Genomic DNA, 16,363 nt, shown 5'->3' on the forward strand with positions numbered 1-16,363 from the left:
ACCGGGAAGGTTGTAAACTTTCATGCATATTAGGAGTCCTCCAATCAGAGAGGGTCAAATGGAAGAAATATTCAAAATACGTAAGAAATGGCATGGCAAGGGACTGACCAGCCAGGATGCACACCATGGCCCATCCCAAGTGGTGCTTGTTTGGGTGTTTGGGTGGGATCTCAGGCTGGAGTAAAACATCAGGTTTGGAATAGCTGAACTCTTTAGAGAATCACCGAGGGTTGGGAACCTCAACAATTCAATGAGTTGGTGGCACAGAACATTTACAAAAATGGCTGCAATGATTTTCCCCTCTGTATCTACACCCCCGACTACGTGACTCTGCAGCTCCTCCCATCAAGAGGTAGCGTCTATTTCCCGCTCTTGAATCCAGGTTGGCCTTCTGATTTGCTTTGGCCAGTAGGATGTGATGGAAGCCATATGGTACCAGTTCCAAGCCTAGGGTTCAAGAGGTTTTGCACACTTCCATTCTCCCTCTTGGACCTCTAAGAGAACAAGCCCGGATTAGCCCGCCGGAGAAGAGGTCACATGGGGCAGAACTGGCCCAGCTCTCCCAGCCAAGGCTCCAGATATGTGAGACAGCCCAACGGTCCTGCAGAGCCACCTACCTGACCTGCAGCTGAGCAGGGATGCACGAGAGGCCCCAGAAAGGCCAGCACCTCCCAGCCTAAATGGCTGACTTGCAGAATCATGAGCTATGACTATGGCTCTTGTTTTAAGTCAAGTTTCGGTGCGATTGGTTAATGCAACAATAGTTAACTGATGCAACTGGGGGTGGGGTCTCCCAGAAATTTAGATGGGGAGATTTTTATGTTCTGTGATTCTCTACTCAAGAGAAGTAGTTTGTAACTCTAGTGAACATACGCTTTTTCTGTTTCTTTTCTTCCAACCATTATAGCCCATACCTTTTCCCACATTGCTAACCTGTATTTATTATAGTAATTTCTGACTATAAAATACTGCACTGAAGGAGTATAATATCATTTATCTAATCATGCCCATGTTGACGGGCTTCTGGATTGCTTGTAACTTCCAAGAATTATAAATGATTTTTTACATAAAACGTTTCCCATGTTTTGGATGATTTCTTCAGGATAGATGCTTAGGGACAGAATTATCGAGTGCAGGTTATTAACAAGAGTACAGCCCTGAAACACGCCATCAGATCCTTTCCACAGGGGCTGAACCAATTTCCATTGACATGAGCAGGGTTTGAGCACCAGTGTCATCACACACTTGCCAAAACTGGATTTATTTTTAGGAGGTACACATTTAGCAGATGAAACATTGAAAACTGGGAGCTTTGGTTACATTTCTTTGAGTGGATGAAAGCCTGGGGCAACCACAGAGCTGTCTGATTTATATACCACTGGATAAATGAGGTTGGCATAAGATTTTGAAAATGCAGAGAATTAAGGAAGAGGTAAATGTTACTTAGATATTTATTTCTGGGACATTTACAGCAGCTCTGAATTGTGAGAACTGGTGGGTATTGGCGTTTCAAAAAATGAGTTTTTAGAGGAGGAAGCTTCATCGCTACAGACACAGTATTTGAGTATGTACGTATGTGTAACTTTGCTCTACATGTATGTTTTTAATGGGCATTATTTAACATAATCATAAGGATACAGAATCTTGCAATCAGTTTTCACTGATTTTTGTATTAAAATTATCCTGTGATTGCAGAACCCTTCCCAAATAACATGAGCACAGCTGGGAGAAGCTTTGTCTTAATTTGAGGATGTCCACACACAGCCACCAGACAGCCTGGTGAGGGCACTGGACACTTCCTCACCCAGATGGTGACAAGAAAGCACCACATAGGTCTCAGCTAGGAGAATGCTATGCTGACATCCTCCCAGGCATGATACAAGTGACTTGTGGCTAACAGTAGTTAGAGCACTGACATTTATAAAAGAATTAATTTTCTCTTCTTAGAAAACAGATTAGAAACCCAAGGTTACCACCTAGAAATATTACATTCACCTTCTTGCATTCTGGAAGGCTCTTTTGCATGGCAGATTAAGGGGTGGGTTATAGCTAACGCTCTAGGAACTCAGCCTAACCTTCAGCTTATCACATCCATGCAACAGCAAGGAAATCCCAGAAGATTCTGAGCCTGTGCACATGCCTCGCCAAGACCAAGTCAATACCAAGACTGGAAGGAAAAGTCAAATACGCTGGTGGACACGAGTCTGTGTGTCTAATAGGCATCTCAAGTTTAACATATTGAACAAGTGAACACCCCATCTTGCTCTCCAAATCTACTCTACCTGCAGTCATTTTTGTCTCCTTTCTCTCTCTCACGCTCCAAATCCAATCTGTTGGGAAATCCAGTTCTGTCTCCAAAACATTTCAAAAATCTGACCACTTCGCACCACCCCTGCTACCACCACCCTGGGCCGAGCCACGATTGTCTTTGTTCTTGAAACTGTAATAAGTGATCTGACGTTACCTTCCACTGTTCTCCTCCTCCCTCTCTCTTCTCTATCCACACTGGCCTCCCCTGGTGTTCCCTGAGCCCGCCAGGTTTCTTGCTGTTCCATGAACCTCCTGGTTTTTGAGTAAGTCAAGTACGCTCCCGTCTCAGGGTTTTTGCATCTGCCGTTTCCTCTCCCCGGGATTCTCTTCCAGACACCTACACGGCTCACTCCCTCACCTCCTTCAAGTCCTTACACAAATGTCACCTTCCTAATTGCAGCCAAACCCCTTCATACCTTATACTCCCATTCCTTTGTGAATTGCCCCCAGCACTTAGTATTTCCTGCTACATTGTAGAATTCATAATACACTGTATAATATAATGTCCTGTGCTTGTTGCTGTCAGCTTCCCCCCGACTAGAATGTAAAGTCTACAAGAGCAGGGATTTATGTCTGTTCTGTTTCACTGATGCATCCCCAGATCTTGGAACAAAGTCTGGTACATGGTAGATAAGTATTTGTTCAATTGACTTTTTTTCCTCCCCTTAATTTTAGACCCTGGGATCAGGGATAAGAAAGAAACTGTGAAACCTTCAACTCCAAAAAAGGTCCTGTTAATTTGGAGCCTTGAAACAATAAAAGATGGTATTACCAGTGCGACAATCCAGTGCCGGGCATGGCGCAGCACTTCTGGCCTCTGATGGACGATAGAAAAGCCAGAAGCTCCGGGACGCATTAACTGAACGTCAGTCCCAGAACAGTTCTTGAGCACAGATCTCACAATACCGACGGAACACTTTCTGGACTGAACATAATAAAATTTTGACCATCTCACGGATTTTAGGGGCTTCTTCTGACCTAGAATAGCTGGGATCCAAAGTCACAATAAGGAAGTAGCTGAACCCAGACTGAGGAGGAGGGTCTTGGAAGTACGTGGTGTGACTGGCTCAGGGACTTGCCCAAGGTCACGTCCGTACTGATGGAACAGGAGCCAGAAAGGGTCCGAGGAGGCTGCTGTATTTCACTCCGAAATGCAAAGGCGTGATTTCTGAATCATTCATTGCCCAGGGACCATCAGCACTGCCGGCTTCCTTCATTAGTCAACACTGTGCTGAGCGAAGTGGGGAGAAATTGATACCTGCAGGGATGGTGCCGCTGATATGAAGAATATTATACTAAGTAGATTTCTTCTCTCTTAACCAGTTGGCATTTCTTTTTCACTTTAAGTGAAATGCTATTCAGTCTTTAAAAATGAGAGGAAATGTGCATTTCAATATGATGACAATACAGTGGACTGAATCTTGCTGAGACCCAGGATACCTACTAATTAGCTCCGAGTCACCCACCAGGAACTGATATAACACATGATCACTAACTTATTTAATGGTACAGAGACAGCTGAAAAGATTTTACGCCAATCCTAACTTACTTAACTTTTAGCCAGACAACAGCTTAAGCACTGGGTAGAATGGTCGATCATGATGTTCTGCAGAAACAGGGGTGCTGTGTTTACAATACTGCAAAGGAATGCATCTGGGTAAACTCATTTTTAAGTATCTATTAATACAAATGAAAAAATGTGAAAAACATAAAATCAAGAGACTCGTTGCCATTTAATAAACATTGTCAGATATCACTAAAAGATCTCATAATCAAAATACTTATAGGGACAAAACATGTCTGTGAAAACTAACTTTGAATCCATGATGAATGTAACATCTGTTGGCAAGATGTACTCTATTTCTAAGAGCTATTTGATGTTGATTACCTATAGTAAAACTCAGTTCAAGGTTCTAAAACAATCTAGGCCTCTTGATTAATAAATATTTTTATAATATTAATTCATTAAAATTTCTATTTAAGATTGACACTGAAGCCCAGGCTTATCTGATGACAAATGGCCAGGCTGAAGATGTCAGAGTCAGAGCAAGAACAGAGGGAAATTAGAATCATTCAAAGCTCTTGGATGAAGAACGTGGGCATTTTGTGTGTTCTCACAGGAAACTTTTTTTGTTTTAACATCTTTACTGGAGTATAATTGCTTGACAATGTTGTGTTAGTTTCTACTGTACAACAAAGTGAATCAGCTGTATGTATACATATATCCCCATATCCTCTCCCTCTTGCATCTTCCCTCCCACCCTCCCTATCCCACCCCTCTAGGTGGTCACAAAGCACCGAGCTGATCTCCCTGGGCTATGCGGCTGCTTCCCACTAGCTATCTATTTTACGTTTGGTAGTGTATATATGTCCATTTCACTCTCTCACTTCGTCCTAGCTTCCCCTTCCCCCATGTGTCCTCAAGTCCGTTCTCTACGTCTGCGTCTTTATTACTGCCCTGCCACTAGGTTCATCAGTACCATATTTTTAGAGTCCATATATATGCATTTGCATGTTGTTTTTCTCTTTCTGACTTACTTCACTCTGTATGACAGTCTCTAGGTCCATCCACCTCATTACAAATAGCTCAATTTTGTTTCTTTTTATGGCTAAGTAATATTCCATTGTATATATGCGCCACACCTTCTTTATCCATTCATCTGTTGATGGACACTTAGGTTGCTTCCATGTCCTGGCTATTGTAAATAGTGCTGCAATGAACATTGTGGTACATGACTCTTTTTGAATTATGGTTTTCTCAGGGGATATGCCCAGCAGTGGGACTGCTAGGTCATAGGGTAGTTCTATTTTTAGTTTTTTAAGGAACCTCCAATACTCTTCTCCACCGTGGCTGTATCCATTTACATTCCCACCAACAGTGCAAGAGGGTTCCCTTTTCTCCACACCCTCTGCAGCATTTATTGTTTCTAGATTTTTTGATGATGCCCATTCTGACAGGTGTGAGGTAATACCTCACTGTGGTTTTGATTTGCATTTCTCTAATGATTAGTGATGTTGACCATCTTTTCATGTTTTTATTGGCAATCTGTATCTCTTCTTTGGAGAAATGTCTGCTTAGGTCTTCTGCCCATTTTTGGATTGGGTTGTTTTTTTGATATTGAGTGGCATGAGCTGCTTGTATATTTTGGAGATTAATCCTTTGTCAGTTGCTTCGTTTGCAAATATTTTCTCTCATTCTGAGGGCTGTCTTTTCGTCTTGTTTATGGTTTCCTTTGCTCTGCAAAAGCTTTTAAGTTTCATTAAGTCCCTTCTGTTCATTTTTGTTTTTACTTCCATTACTCTAGGAGGTGGGTCAAAAAGGATCTTGCTGTGATTTATGTCATACAGTGTTCTTCCTATACTTTCCTCTAAGAGTTTTATAGTGTCTGGCCTTATATTTAGGTCTTTAATCCATTTTGAGTTTATTTTTGTGTATGGTGTTAGGATATATTCTAATTTCATTCTTTTACAAGTAGCTGTCCAGTTTTCCCAGCTTCCCACTCATTGAAGAGGCTGTCTTTTCTCCTTTGTCAAAGATAAGGTAACCATATGTGCGTGGGTTTATCTCTGGGCTTTCTATCCTGTTCCATTGATCTGTATTTCTGTTTTTGTGCCAGTACCATACTGGCTTGATTACTGTAGCTTTGTAGTATAGTCTGAAGTCAGGGAGCCTGATTCCTCTAGCTCTGTTTTTCTTTCTCCAGATTGCTTTGGCAATTCGGGGTCTTCTGTGTTTCCATACAAATTGTAAAATTTCTTGTTCTAGTTCTTTGAAAAATGTCATTGGTAATTTGATAGGGATTGCATTGAATCTGTAGATTGCTTTGGGTAGTACAGTCATTTTTTTTTTAATTTTTATTTGTATATATATATTTTTGGCTGTGTTGGGTCTTCATTGCTGTGCACGGGCTTTCTCTAGCTGAAGCGAGCAGGGGCTACTCTTCGTTGCAGTGCGCAGGCTTCTCATTGTGGTGGCTTGTCTTGTGTACCACAGGCTCTAGGCATGCGGGCTTCAGTAGTTGTGGCATGTGGGCTCAGTAGCTGTGGCTCGTGGGCTTAGCTGTTCCACGGCATGTGGGTTCTTCCCAGACCAGGGATCGAACCTGTGTCCCCTGCATTGGCAGGCGGATTCTTAACCACTGTGCTACCAGGAAAGTCCCAATATAGTCATTTTCACAGTGTTGAAACTTCCAATCTAAGAACATGGTATATCTCTCCAGATGTTTGTATCGTCTTTGATTTCTTTCATCAGTGTCTTATAGTTTTCTGCATACAGGTCCTTTGCCTCCTTAGGTAGGTTTATTCCTAGGTATATTATTCTTTTTGTTGGAATGGTAAATGCGAGTGTTTCCTTAATTTCTCTTTCTGATTTTTCATCATTAGTATATAGGAATGCAAGAGATTTCTGTGCATTAATTTTGTACCCTGCTACTTTACCAAATTCATTGATTTGCTCTAGTAGTTTTCTGGTGGCATCTTTAGGATTTTCTATGTATAGTATCATGTCATCTGCAAACAGTGACAGTTTTACTTCTTCTTTTCCAATTTGGATTCCTTTTATTTCTTTTTCTTCTCTGATTGCCATGGCTAAAACTTCCAAAACTATGTTGAATAAGAGTGGCAAGAGTGGACATCCTTGTCTTGTTCCTGATCTTAGAGGAAATCCTTTCATTTTTTTCACCATTGAGAATGATGTTGGCTGTTGGTCTGTCATGTATGGCTTTTATTATGTTGAGATAGGTTCCCTGTATGCCCACTTTCTGGAGAGTTTTTATCATAAATGGGTGTTGAATTTTGTCAAAAGCTTTTTCTGCATCTATTGAAATTATCATATGGTTTTAATCCTTCAATTTGTTAATATGGTGTATCACAGTGGTTGATTTGCATATATTGAAGAATCCTTCAATTCCTAGGATAAACCCCACTTGATCATGGTGTATGATCCTTTTAATGGGCTGTTGGATTCTATTTGCTAGTATTTTGCTGAGGATTTTTACATCTATGTTCATCAGTGATACTGGCCTGTAGTTTTCTTTTTTTGTGACATCTTTGTCTGGTTTTGGTATCAGGGTGATGGTGGTCTCGTAGAATGAGTTTGGGAGTGTTCCTCCCTCTGCTATACTTTGGAAGAGTTTGAGAAGAATAAGTGTTATCTCTTCTCTAAATGTCTGATAGAATTCCCCTGTGAAGCCATCTGGCCCTGGGCTATGGTTTGTTGGCATATTTTTTTTTTAATTTTTTAATTTTTTGTGGTAAGCGGGCCTCTCACTGCTGTGGCCTCTCCTGTTGCGGAGCACAGGCTCCGGATGTGCAGGCCCAGTGGCCATGGCTCACGGGCCCAGCCGCTCCGCGGCATGCGGGATCTTCCCGGACCGGGGCACGTACCCGCGTCCCCTGCATTGGCAGGAGGACTCTCAACCACTGCGCCACCAGGGAAGCCCTGTTGGAATATTTTTAACCGCAGTTTCAATTTCAGTGCTTGTGATTGGTCTGTCCACATTTTCTGTTTCTTCGTGATTTAGTCTTGGAAGGTTGTACCTTTCTAAGAATTTGTCCAGGGGCTTCCCTGGTGATGCAGTGGTTAAGAATCCACCTGCCAATGCAGGGGACATGGGTTTGAGCCCTGGTCCGGGAAGATCCCACATGCTGCGGAGCAACTGAGCCCGTGTGCCACAACTACTGAGTGTGTGTTCTAGAGCCTGTGCTCCGCAACGAGAGAAGCCACCACAATGAGAAGCCCATGCACCGCAACGAACAGTAGCCACCACTCATCACAACTAGAGAAAGCCCATGTGCAGCAATGAAGACCCAACAGAGACAAAAATAAATAAATTTATAATTAAAAAAAATAATTTGTCCATTTCTTTCAGGTTGTCCATTTTATTGGCATATAGTTGTTTGCAGTAGTCTCTCATGATCCTTTGTATTTCTGCGGTGCCAGTTGTTAATTCCCTTCTTCCTTTCTAATTCTGTTCATTTGGGTCGTCTCCCTTTTTTTCCTGATGAGTCTGGCTAATGGTTTATCAATTTTGTTTATCTTCTCAAAGAACCAACTTTTAGTCTTATTCATCTTTGCTACTGTTTCCTTCATTTCTTTTTTCATTTATTTATTTATTTATTTTTGCGGTACGCGGGCCTCTCACTGTTGTGGAGGCTCCGGACACACAGGCTCAGTGGCCATGGCTCACGGGCCTAGCCGCTCTGCAGCATGTGGGATCTTCCCGGACCAGGGCACGAACCCGTGTCCCCTGCATTGGCAGGTGGACTCTCAACCACTGCACCACCAGGGAAGCCCTTGACATGATCTTTATGATTTCTTTCCTTCTGCTAACTTTAGGGTTTTTTTGGTTCTTCTTTCTCTAATTACTTTAGGTGTAAGGTTAGGTTGTTTATTTGAGATTTTTCTTGTTTCTTGAGGTAAGACTGTACTGCTATAAACTTCCCTGTTAGAACTGCTTTTGCTGCATCCCATAGGTTTTGGGTTGTCGTGTTTTCATTGTCATTTGTTTCTAGGTATCTCTTGGTTGTTTAGTAGCGTATTGTTTAGCCTCCACGTGTTTGTATTTTTTACAGTTTTTTTCCCCCTATAATTGATATCTAGTCTCACAGCACTGTGGTTGGAAAAGATGCTTGATATGATTTCAATTTTCTCAAATTTACCAAGGCTTGATTTGTGATCCAAGATGTGATCTATCCTGGAGAATGTTCTGTGTGCACTTGAGAAGAAAGTGTATTCTGTTGTTTTTGGATGGAATGTCCTATAAACATCAATTAAGTCCATGTGGTCTAATGTGTCATTTAAAGCTTGTGTTTTCTTATTTATTTTCTGTCTGGATGATCTGTCCATTGGTGTAAGTGGGGTGTCAAAGTCCTCTACTATTATCGTGTTACTGTCAATTCCCCCTTTTATGGCTGTTAGCATTTGCCTTATGTATTGAGGTGCTCCTATGTTGGGTGCATAGATATTTACAGTTGTTATATCTTCTTCTTGGATTGATCCCCTGATCATTATGTAGTGTCCTTCCCTGTCTCTTGTAATAGTCTTTATTTTAAAGTCTATTTTGTCTGATATGACTGTTGCTACTCAAGCTTTCTTTTGATTTCATTTGCATGGAATATCTTTTTCCATCCCCTCACTTCCAGTCTGTATGTGTCCCTAAGTCTGAAGTGGGTCTCTTGTAGACAGCATATATATGGGTCTTGTTTTTGTATCCATTCAGCCAGTCTGTGTCTTTTGACTTCAGCATTTAATTCATTTACATTTAAAGTAATTATTGATTGGTATGTTCCTATTAGCATTTTCTTAATTGTTTTGGGTTTGTTTTTGTAGGTCTTTTCCTTCTCTTGTGTAGGAAACAAATTTTATCAATAGAAGTGCTATGAAGAATGCTTGGCTAATGGAGAATTGAATAGACGTATTTAAAGAGTTTGAGTATCGGTTTAAAGTATGTTCAGCTTTCCTCTCTGAGATAAACGGAGTTTTCTCCAGCTCATGATTGAGTGGACACAAAATGATATTTGAATCAAGACTCAGTTGCTTAAGCAAGCTAGTACACAGGGATTTTCATATGTCTTGAATCCAGAATAAGAGAGGGAACAGGGATGACGGTGGAGGCCAGCCTACCATTGTGGCTTTTAAATGTCTAGTGGCCTTTTTTTTGGCCACACGTGGAATCTTAGCTCCCCTACCAGGGATCAAACCCATGCCCCCTGCAATGGAAGCGTGGAGTATTAACCACTGGGCCACCAGGGAAGTTCCCCTGGTGGCCTTCTGAAGAAAGAATATGCAAGAATAGCTGACAGGAACGATGCAGTGAGATTATTCTCTGAATAACCAAGTTTGTGATCAAAAGAGATAGTTTTATGAAAACTCAGCATGTTGTGATGAGCCATTTACTTTAACTATTTTCAAAGTACTTGAAATATTTAGAATACTGCTCTGTTGTAGCACAGGTTTATTTACTTCCCAATTATTCTGCCAGAAGTTCAGATTCCAAGTTGCAAAACAGTCCTTATTTAAAGTGAACATAGAATTTTTAAATGAAGAAAAATAATAAAAAGCTATGATTCTAAATTAAAAAATCATGATGAATGTCTGTTGGGGAATATGGATAATTTCAAACATTTCAGTGATTTACGTTAGCAAATCAGCTATCTTTGGCTCTCTCTATGTCAAACTTTAGATAAACAAGTTTATTTAAATATTTGAAAATCTAAATAATTTATCCCTAATTCAATGCAGACATCATAAGAGAATTTCATAATATTAAAGTGAAGTTTTTCTTAAAATGAAGTGTACTGAAACAGTCCATAGCAAAAGATTAGAAGACAGAATTATGCATTTATGTCAGAAGGACCAAAATCAGTATCGTATTCAAAATTCATAAAACGTCAAACATTCAAATATAAATGAGCAAATGTTATCATTATTCTTAAGTCATTACAATTTTTTAAAATGACAGCATTGGCTCTGATAATGATAATTTGGCTCATAATTGATTTTGACACTGTCTTCTTCTCAGGGTTCAGGAGAAAAGAGCTGCCTATTCTTGAAGAACATTTAAAGAACTTCCAGTTCAGGAGCTTACACTGTGATATTTTATTCTCCCTAAATCAAGATTAAATCATTGAAGATGTCATAGCAAGAAGTAAAAGTCTAGGGAGGCTATTAACAATTTAGCATTTCTAGTTCATGCTGGAGTGTTAATTCCACTTCCCAAAGAAAGCGGGAGAAGTGGTAATCATTCAGATTAAGATCCTGTGACTGCAGAACTGTGCCACCACATTTATATTAGAGCACATTTGGAGTAACGTGCAAATGTCTCTCCATGGAGGCAGTGAAGTGAGTGAGGTGTCAGCTTGATTTCTCCCTAAGTTATTTCTTCACACTAAAATACAGAAGTGATTCACAAACAGAAGTGAGTTTCTGCATATGTGTCTAGCAGTGTCCTCTGAGATAAGGGGTTCTCTGGGCCAGGGACCAGCGATGGTCTTTAACACCGCAGCTGTAAATGTGTCTTTTCTGCACTGTAGTTTCCTTCTGACATGCTCAAGTCTGTAACTCAGGGTCACCTTGGGTAGCAAGCTCTGTAGCTACACCTGTGCTCTGAGGTATGCCAAGCTGGGGAGGACAGCAGCCTGCAGAAGTGCCCGGGACTGAAATTGGGAGCTGCGTGGCAGAGAATAACGAGAGAGGTGACAGCCAAGAGGTGTTCAAAATCCCCAAGAATACCCAGAAATACCTGGGAGGGGGCCGGACAGCCAGTAGTCATGTCCAATGGATGCTCTGCTTGTATTTGTCACTAAAGAGACGGACACATTTGAAGGCCTGAAAAATGTGAGTAGGGGGTACTCAGTATCACGTGTAAAACGGTGAAACATCTGCCCGGGGTTTCCTTCTTCAAGAGAACGTGGTCTTGTTGGCTCAGTAGAAACAGGAACTTTGAACGTGGATAAATGTAACCCTTGGATTCTTCCTTTTTAGTAGCAAGCTGCCGAGATCAACCCTGGCTGACTTCAGCAGAGAAAGACATCGGGGCTCACGATTCTGGGGGGAGCTGGAAGCCTTGAGGCTAAGCTTTCAGGGACAAAGCTCACACCAATTGCCACCACTGCCACAAGGGACCCCAGCCTACACCACGTTCTCTGCTGAGTGGGAAGCTCGTTATCCTACAGCCATGGCTAGCAACAGCCCCGCTTCTTCTTGGCAATGCCACTTGTGCAGTGAGGGAGTCTGAGAGATAGAGCTGAAATCCCCACCTGCAGCCCAGCTGCAAGGGAGGCTGGAACAGGAGTACAAAGTATTAGCATTTGAGGCAGTCTTGGCAGCTTCCTGCCAAGAGTTACAAGGCGGGGAACATTCCCCTAATACGGAGAGGGGTGCACATGCTGGGCCATCAGAATGACAGGGCCAGGCCCAGGGGGGAAGATTTCTACAGCCCTCTGTAAAGGTGGGTCCCTTTGTTTCATTTAAATGAATTAATATTTTTCCTGATGATAAAGATGCCTTGTGAGAGACTTCCATTCCCAACGTTAAGGCCTAGACCAAAAATTCTCACACTGTAATAGCCTAGATGTGCTGATAAAATATAACCCACATTCCCTTAAATAAACAGCTGAACTAGCAAGGAAGTAAGGGAAATCCCCAGTGGGAAAACACAAGGAAGAAATTAAAACCTGGAACAGGGGTGGCCACCTGAGAACATGCTCATTTTGGTACACACAAGCTTGAGTTTCCACTTCCCTTCTCATATTTATCGAAGGTCTCACTTTCCATCCTCACGTGCTGAGCAAACTCAATCTCTTTATTAATCTCATTGTGAACTAAATCTCATTGTAGAGAAAAGTTCTTGGATTGGCACCAATCTATGGTTCATGCTTTGAGTAACACTGCATTTAGACTTTGTTGAAGTAACTATACCTGTTAACTATTTAAAGATGATTACTAAATAAAAGAAACAAAATGTATCTATTTTTCAAACCAGTAGAAGAAGGAAAAAGGTATATATTTATTTACTTCTCAATCAGTTTACTAGAAGCCAGGAAAAAAAAAGGGAAGGGGAAAGAATCAGAAAAATACAATAAAATGGCGGAAAAAATTAACTCTAAATATGATCACAATAAATGTGAACAGAATAAATGGACTAGTTACGAGACAGAGATTGCCAGATCAGATAAAAACAACAGACGCAAGAGGGAAGAGATATGGGAACATATGTATATGTGTAACTGATTCACTTTGTTATAAAGCAGAAACTAACACACCATTGTAAAGCAATTATACCCCAATAAAGATGTTAAAAAAACAACAACAACAACAACAAAATCTAACTTTATGTTATTCAAATGAATAACAAATGAAACCTACCTAAAAGCACAAAAGCAGAGCAAGGCTGAGAGTAAAACTAAAAATGAAGTAACAAGTATGATGGTAATTTATGTTTCAACTTGGTTAGGCCACAGTACCCAGACATTTTGTCAAACACTATTCCAGATGTTTCTGTGAAGGCATTTTTTTAGATGAGATTAACACTGAAATCAGCAGACTTTGAGTAAAGCAGATTACCCTCCATAATGTAGGTGGGACACATCCAATCAGTTGAAGGCCTTAGTAGAAAAAGACTGACCTCCCCAGAAAAAGAGGGAATTCTGCCAGCAGATTGCCTTTGGACTCCACCCGCAACTTCCATGGGTCTCCAGCCTCCTGGCCTACCCTGCAGATTTTGAACTCACCAAGCCTCCAAAATTGTGTGAGCCAATTACTTAAAATAAACCTCTCTATATACACATCTTATTGGTTCTGTTACTCTGGAGAACCCTGGCCAACACAACAAGCAAACAAAGGGTAAAACAAACCTTAAGGTAAAAAGCATTAGGGGGGACATAGGAATAGAGGACTAAGAGGTACAAACCATTAGGTATAGAATAAGCTGCGAGAATATATTGTATAAGATGGGGAATATACCCGATCTTTTATAATAACTATAAATGGAGTATAACCTTTAAAAATTGTGAATCATTATATTGTACACCTATAACTTATATAATATTGTACAGCAATGATACTCCAAATAAAAAAACAAGGATGAAGATGAGGAAGGCCTGAGCACATTGATAAAAGAACAGTTCTCTAGGAAGTTTGCCAGGAAGCTAACAACTGTGATGTGCATATACATAAACACTACAACCCTAAATATACGAGTAGAAATGAACAAATTATAAGGAGATATTGAAATCTACAATCGCAGTGAGAGATGTCTATCATGCAGACGAAAACATTGGGAAGATGATAAAGACAGGAAACGAACAGAACTAACAAGATAAATATACCGGACACACATACAATTCTGTATCCTTATAGCTAAAGCGTAGAGTTTTTTTCAAACACGTGAAAAAATGACAAAAATTGACCACAAAGGATAGGCTCAATGAATAGCTAACAACTATTATCAGCAAGATGGTATCTTCTGACCTATGATACAATTAAAATAGACAAAAATAATTAAAAGATACTTTAAAAAATCATAAATTTTGAATATTTAAAACATACTGCTAAATGACCAAGGGTGAACTCATGGAATACAGACTGTATTTAATGGAACACAGAACGTATTTAGAACTAAAAAAGAATAGAAGGACTACATTTGAAATTTGCAGTTTTTAACTAAAGGGCTACTGAAAGGATAATTTAAAGTCTTAAGTGTTTTTATTAGAAATTAAAAGAAATTTTAAAATTAGTGGGAAAGATGCTGAAATTATAAAGAACAGCAACGGAATGATTAACACAAAGCAAGGAGAGTGGTTACACTGAGGAAGAGAGCAGAGTATAGCACAAGGGATTCCGAGGGGCTGAAAATGTTCTTTTCCTAAACTGCATCATGGTTACCCATCTGTTTGCATTATAATTATTCTTTAAATTATGCAAATATGTTTACATGCCCTCTGTCTGAAAGATATTCTACAATAAAAGAGTTAAACTAAGAAAACATTTAAGTTAAAAGTGTAACAGAGAGTTATCCAAAGAATAGCGAAAAAACCAAAATCCAGCTCCATGCTCTTTATGAGATACTTCTAAAACAAAGGCATGGAAAGGTTGCAGGAAAAATGTGGAAAAAGACCAACCAGGAAAGTAATAATCAAAGAAATCTAGTGTAACTATATTAATTTAAAAAATAGACCTTAAGATAAAAACCATTATTAGGGATAGAAGAAGTTATTACAGAACAATAAGGTTTGAAATCACCAATAACATAAAACAATTCTAAACTCGAATGTACCAGTAAAATAGTGTCAAAATATAGGGAGCAAAAACTGATAGAACTAAAGGGAGAAAAGGTACAAATTTACAATCTGGCTGATAATCAGACAGATACAAAATTTAAGTATAGAATATTTCATCAAAATAATTAATAAGCTCAATTTAGTGAGTATATATAGAGCTTTACACCCAACAAGTGAAGCAGGCATATTCTCCTAATGCACATATAAAACATTAGTGATAACACACTAGGCTATAAAGCAAGTCTCAAAACTTTTCCAGAATTAGGATCCATACAGATAAGGTCCTCTGACCACAGGACAATTCAATTAGAAGTCAGTAACAACAAAACAACCCAGAGATTTGGAACTCCAAAACCTCACTTAAAAGTAATTCATGATCCAAAGAAGGGATTATAATAAAATTGTTAAAAAGTTTAGATCTGAGTGATAATGAAAATGCTATGTATCAAAACTTGTAGAATTGTGCAAATGGCCCTAGGAGGGATATTTATAGCCCTAAATGATTATATTAGAAAAGAAGAAAGGCTGAAAAGTAACAAGCTTATCATGAAAATTATTCAATAATAAATTAGAAGCAGAAAAGACCAAATCTAAAGAAAATAGAACTGTAGGAGCAAAGATGTATGAAACAGAAACAAACAAACACACAAATCAACAATGTCGAGAGATGGTTCTTAAAGACCAATAGAGTAGACAAACCTCAGGAGAAAATGAGAGAAGACAAAAAATACCATCAGGAATCAAAAGAGGTGCATAATTACAGATACAGCAAAGACAAATAGCAAGGCACTCAGTGGCTATGTGTCCCATGGGTAAATTATTCAACCTCTGTAATACTTTGGTTTCATCATCTGTCAATTAGGGTTACCTAAAGAACCAATCTCACATGATTGTTGTGAAAATTAAACTAGTTAATGTATGTAATATGCTTAGACCCATCCTTGGCAATAAAAGTGATAACAACTATTATATCTAGTGCTCACTAAACGTTAGGGGTTGCTCCCATTGTTGGTACTTACTTGTTATTTTCCCTTAGCCAGTTGGAGTATTTTATTAGTATTTTCTAAGAACATCTTTTGATTTTGTTGATCTTCTCACTTATTGCATTATTTTCTATTTCATTAATTTCCACTCATATCTAGCATTTCCTTCTGCTTTCTTTCAGCTTAATCTGTTATTCTTTTACAAGCTTCTTTAATTGAACATTCAACACATTTATTTTCAATGTTTCTTGTTTTCAAAATTTGTTTTTAATGCTAAAATGTCCTTCTAG

The 16,363-nt window shown here is 39.5% G+C and overlaps 1 protein-coding gene across 1 annotated transcript in view; it reads right to left on the reverse strand.

Annotated features, from left to right (window-relative positions):
- Nucleotides 1-16,363, reverse strand: part of ULK4 (unc-51 like kinase 4) — a 506,210-nt gene that overhangs the window by 32,073 nt on the left and 457,774 nt on the right. The gene's annotated exons all lie outside the window — the stretch shown is intronic.

Source organism: Lagenorhynchus albirostris, chromosome 10 (assembly GCF_949774975.1).
Source record: "Lagenorhynchus albirostris chromosome 10, mLagAlb1.1, whole genome shotgun sequence".
In the NCBI taxonomy this organism is placed as follows: Eukaryota; Metazoa; Chordata; class Mammalia; order Artiodactyla; family Delphinidae; genus Lagenorhynchus; species Lagenorhynchus albirostris.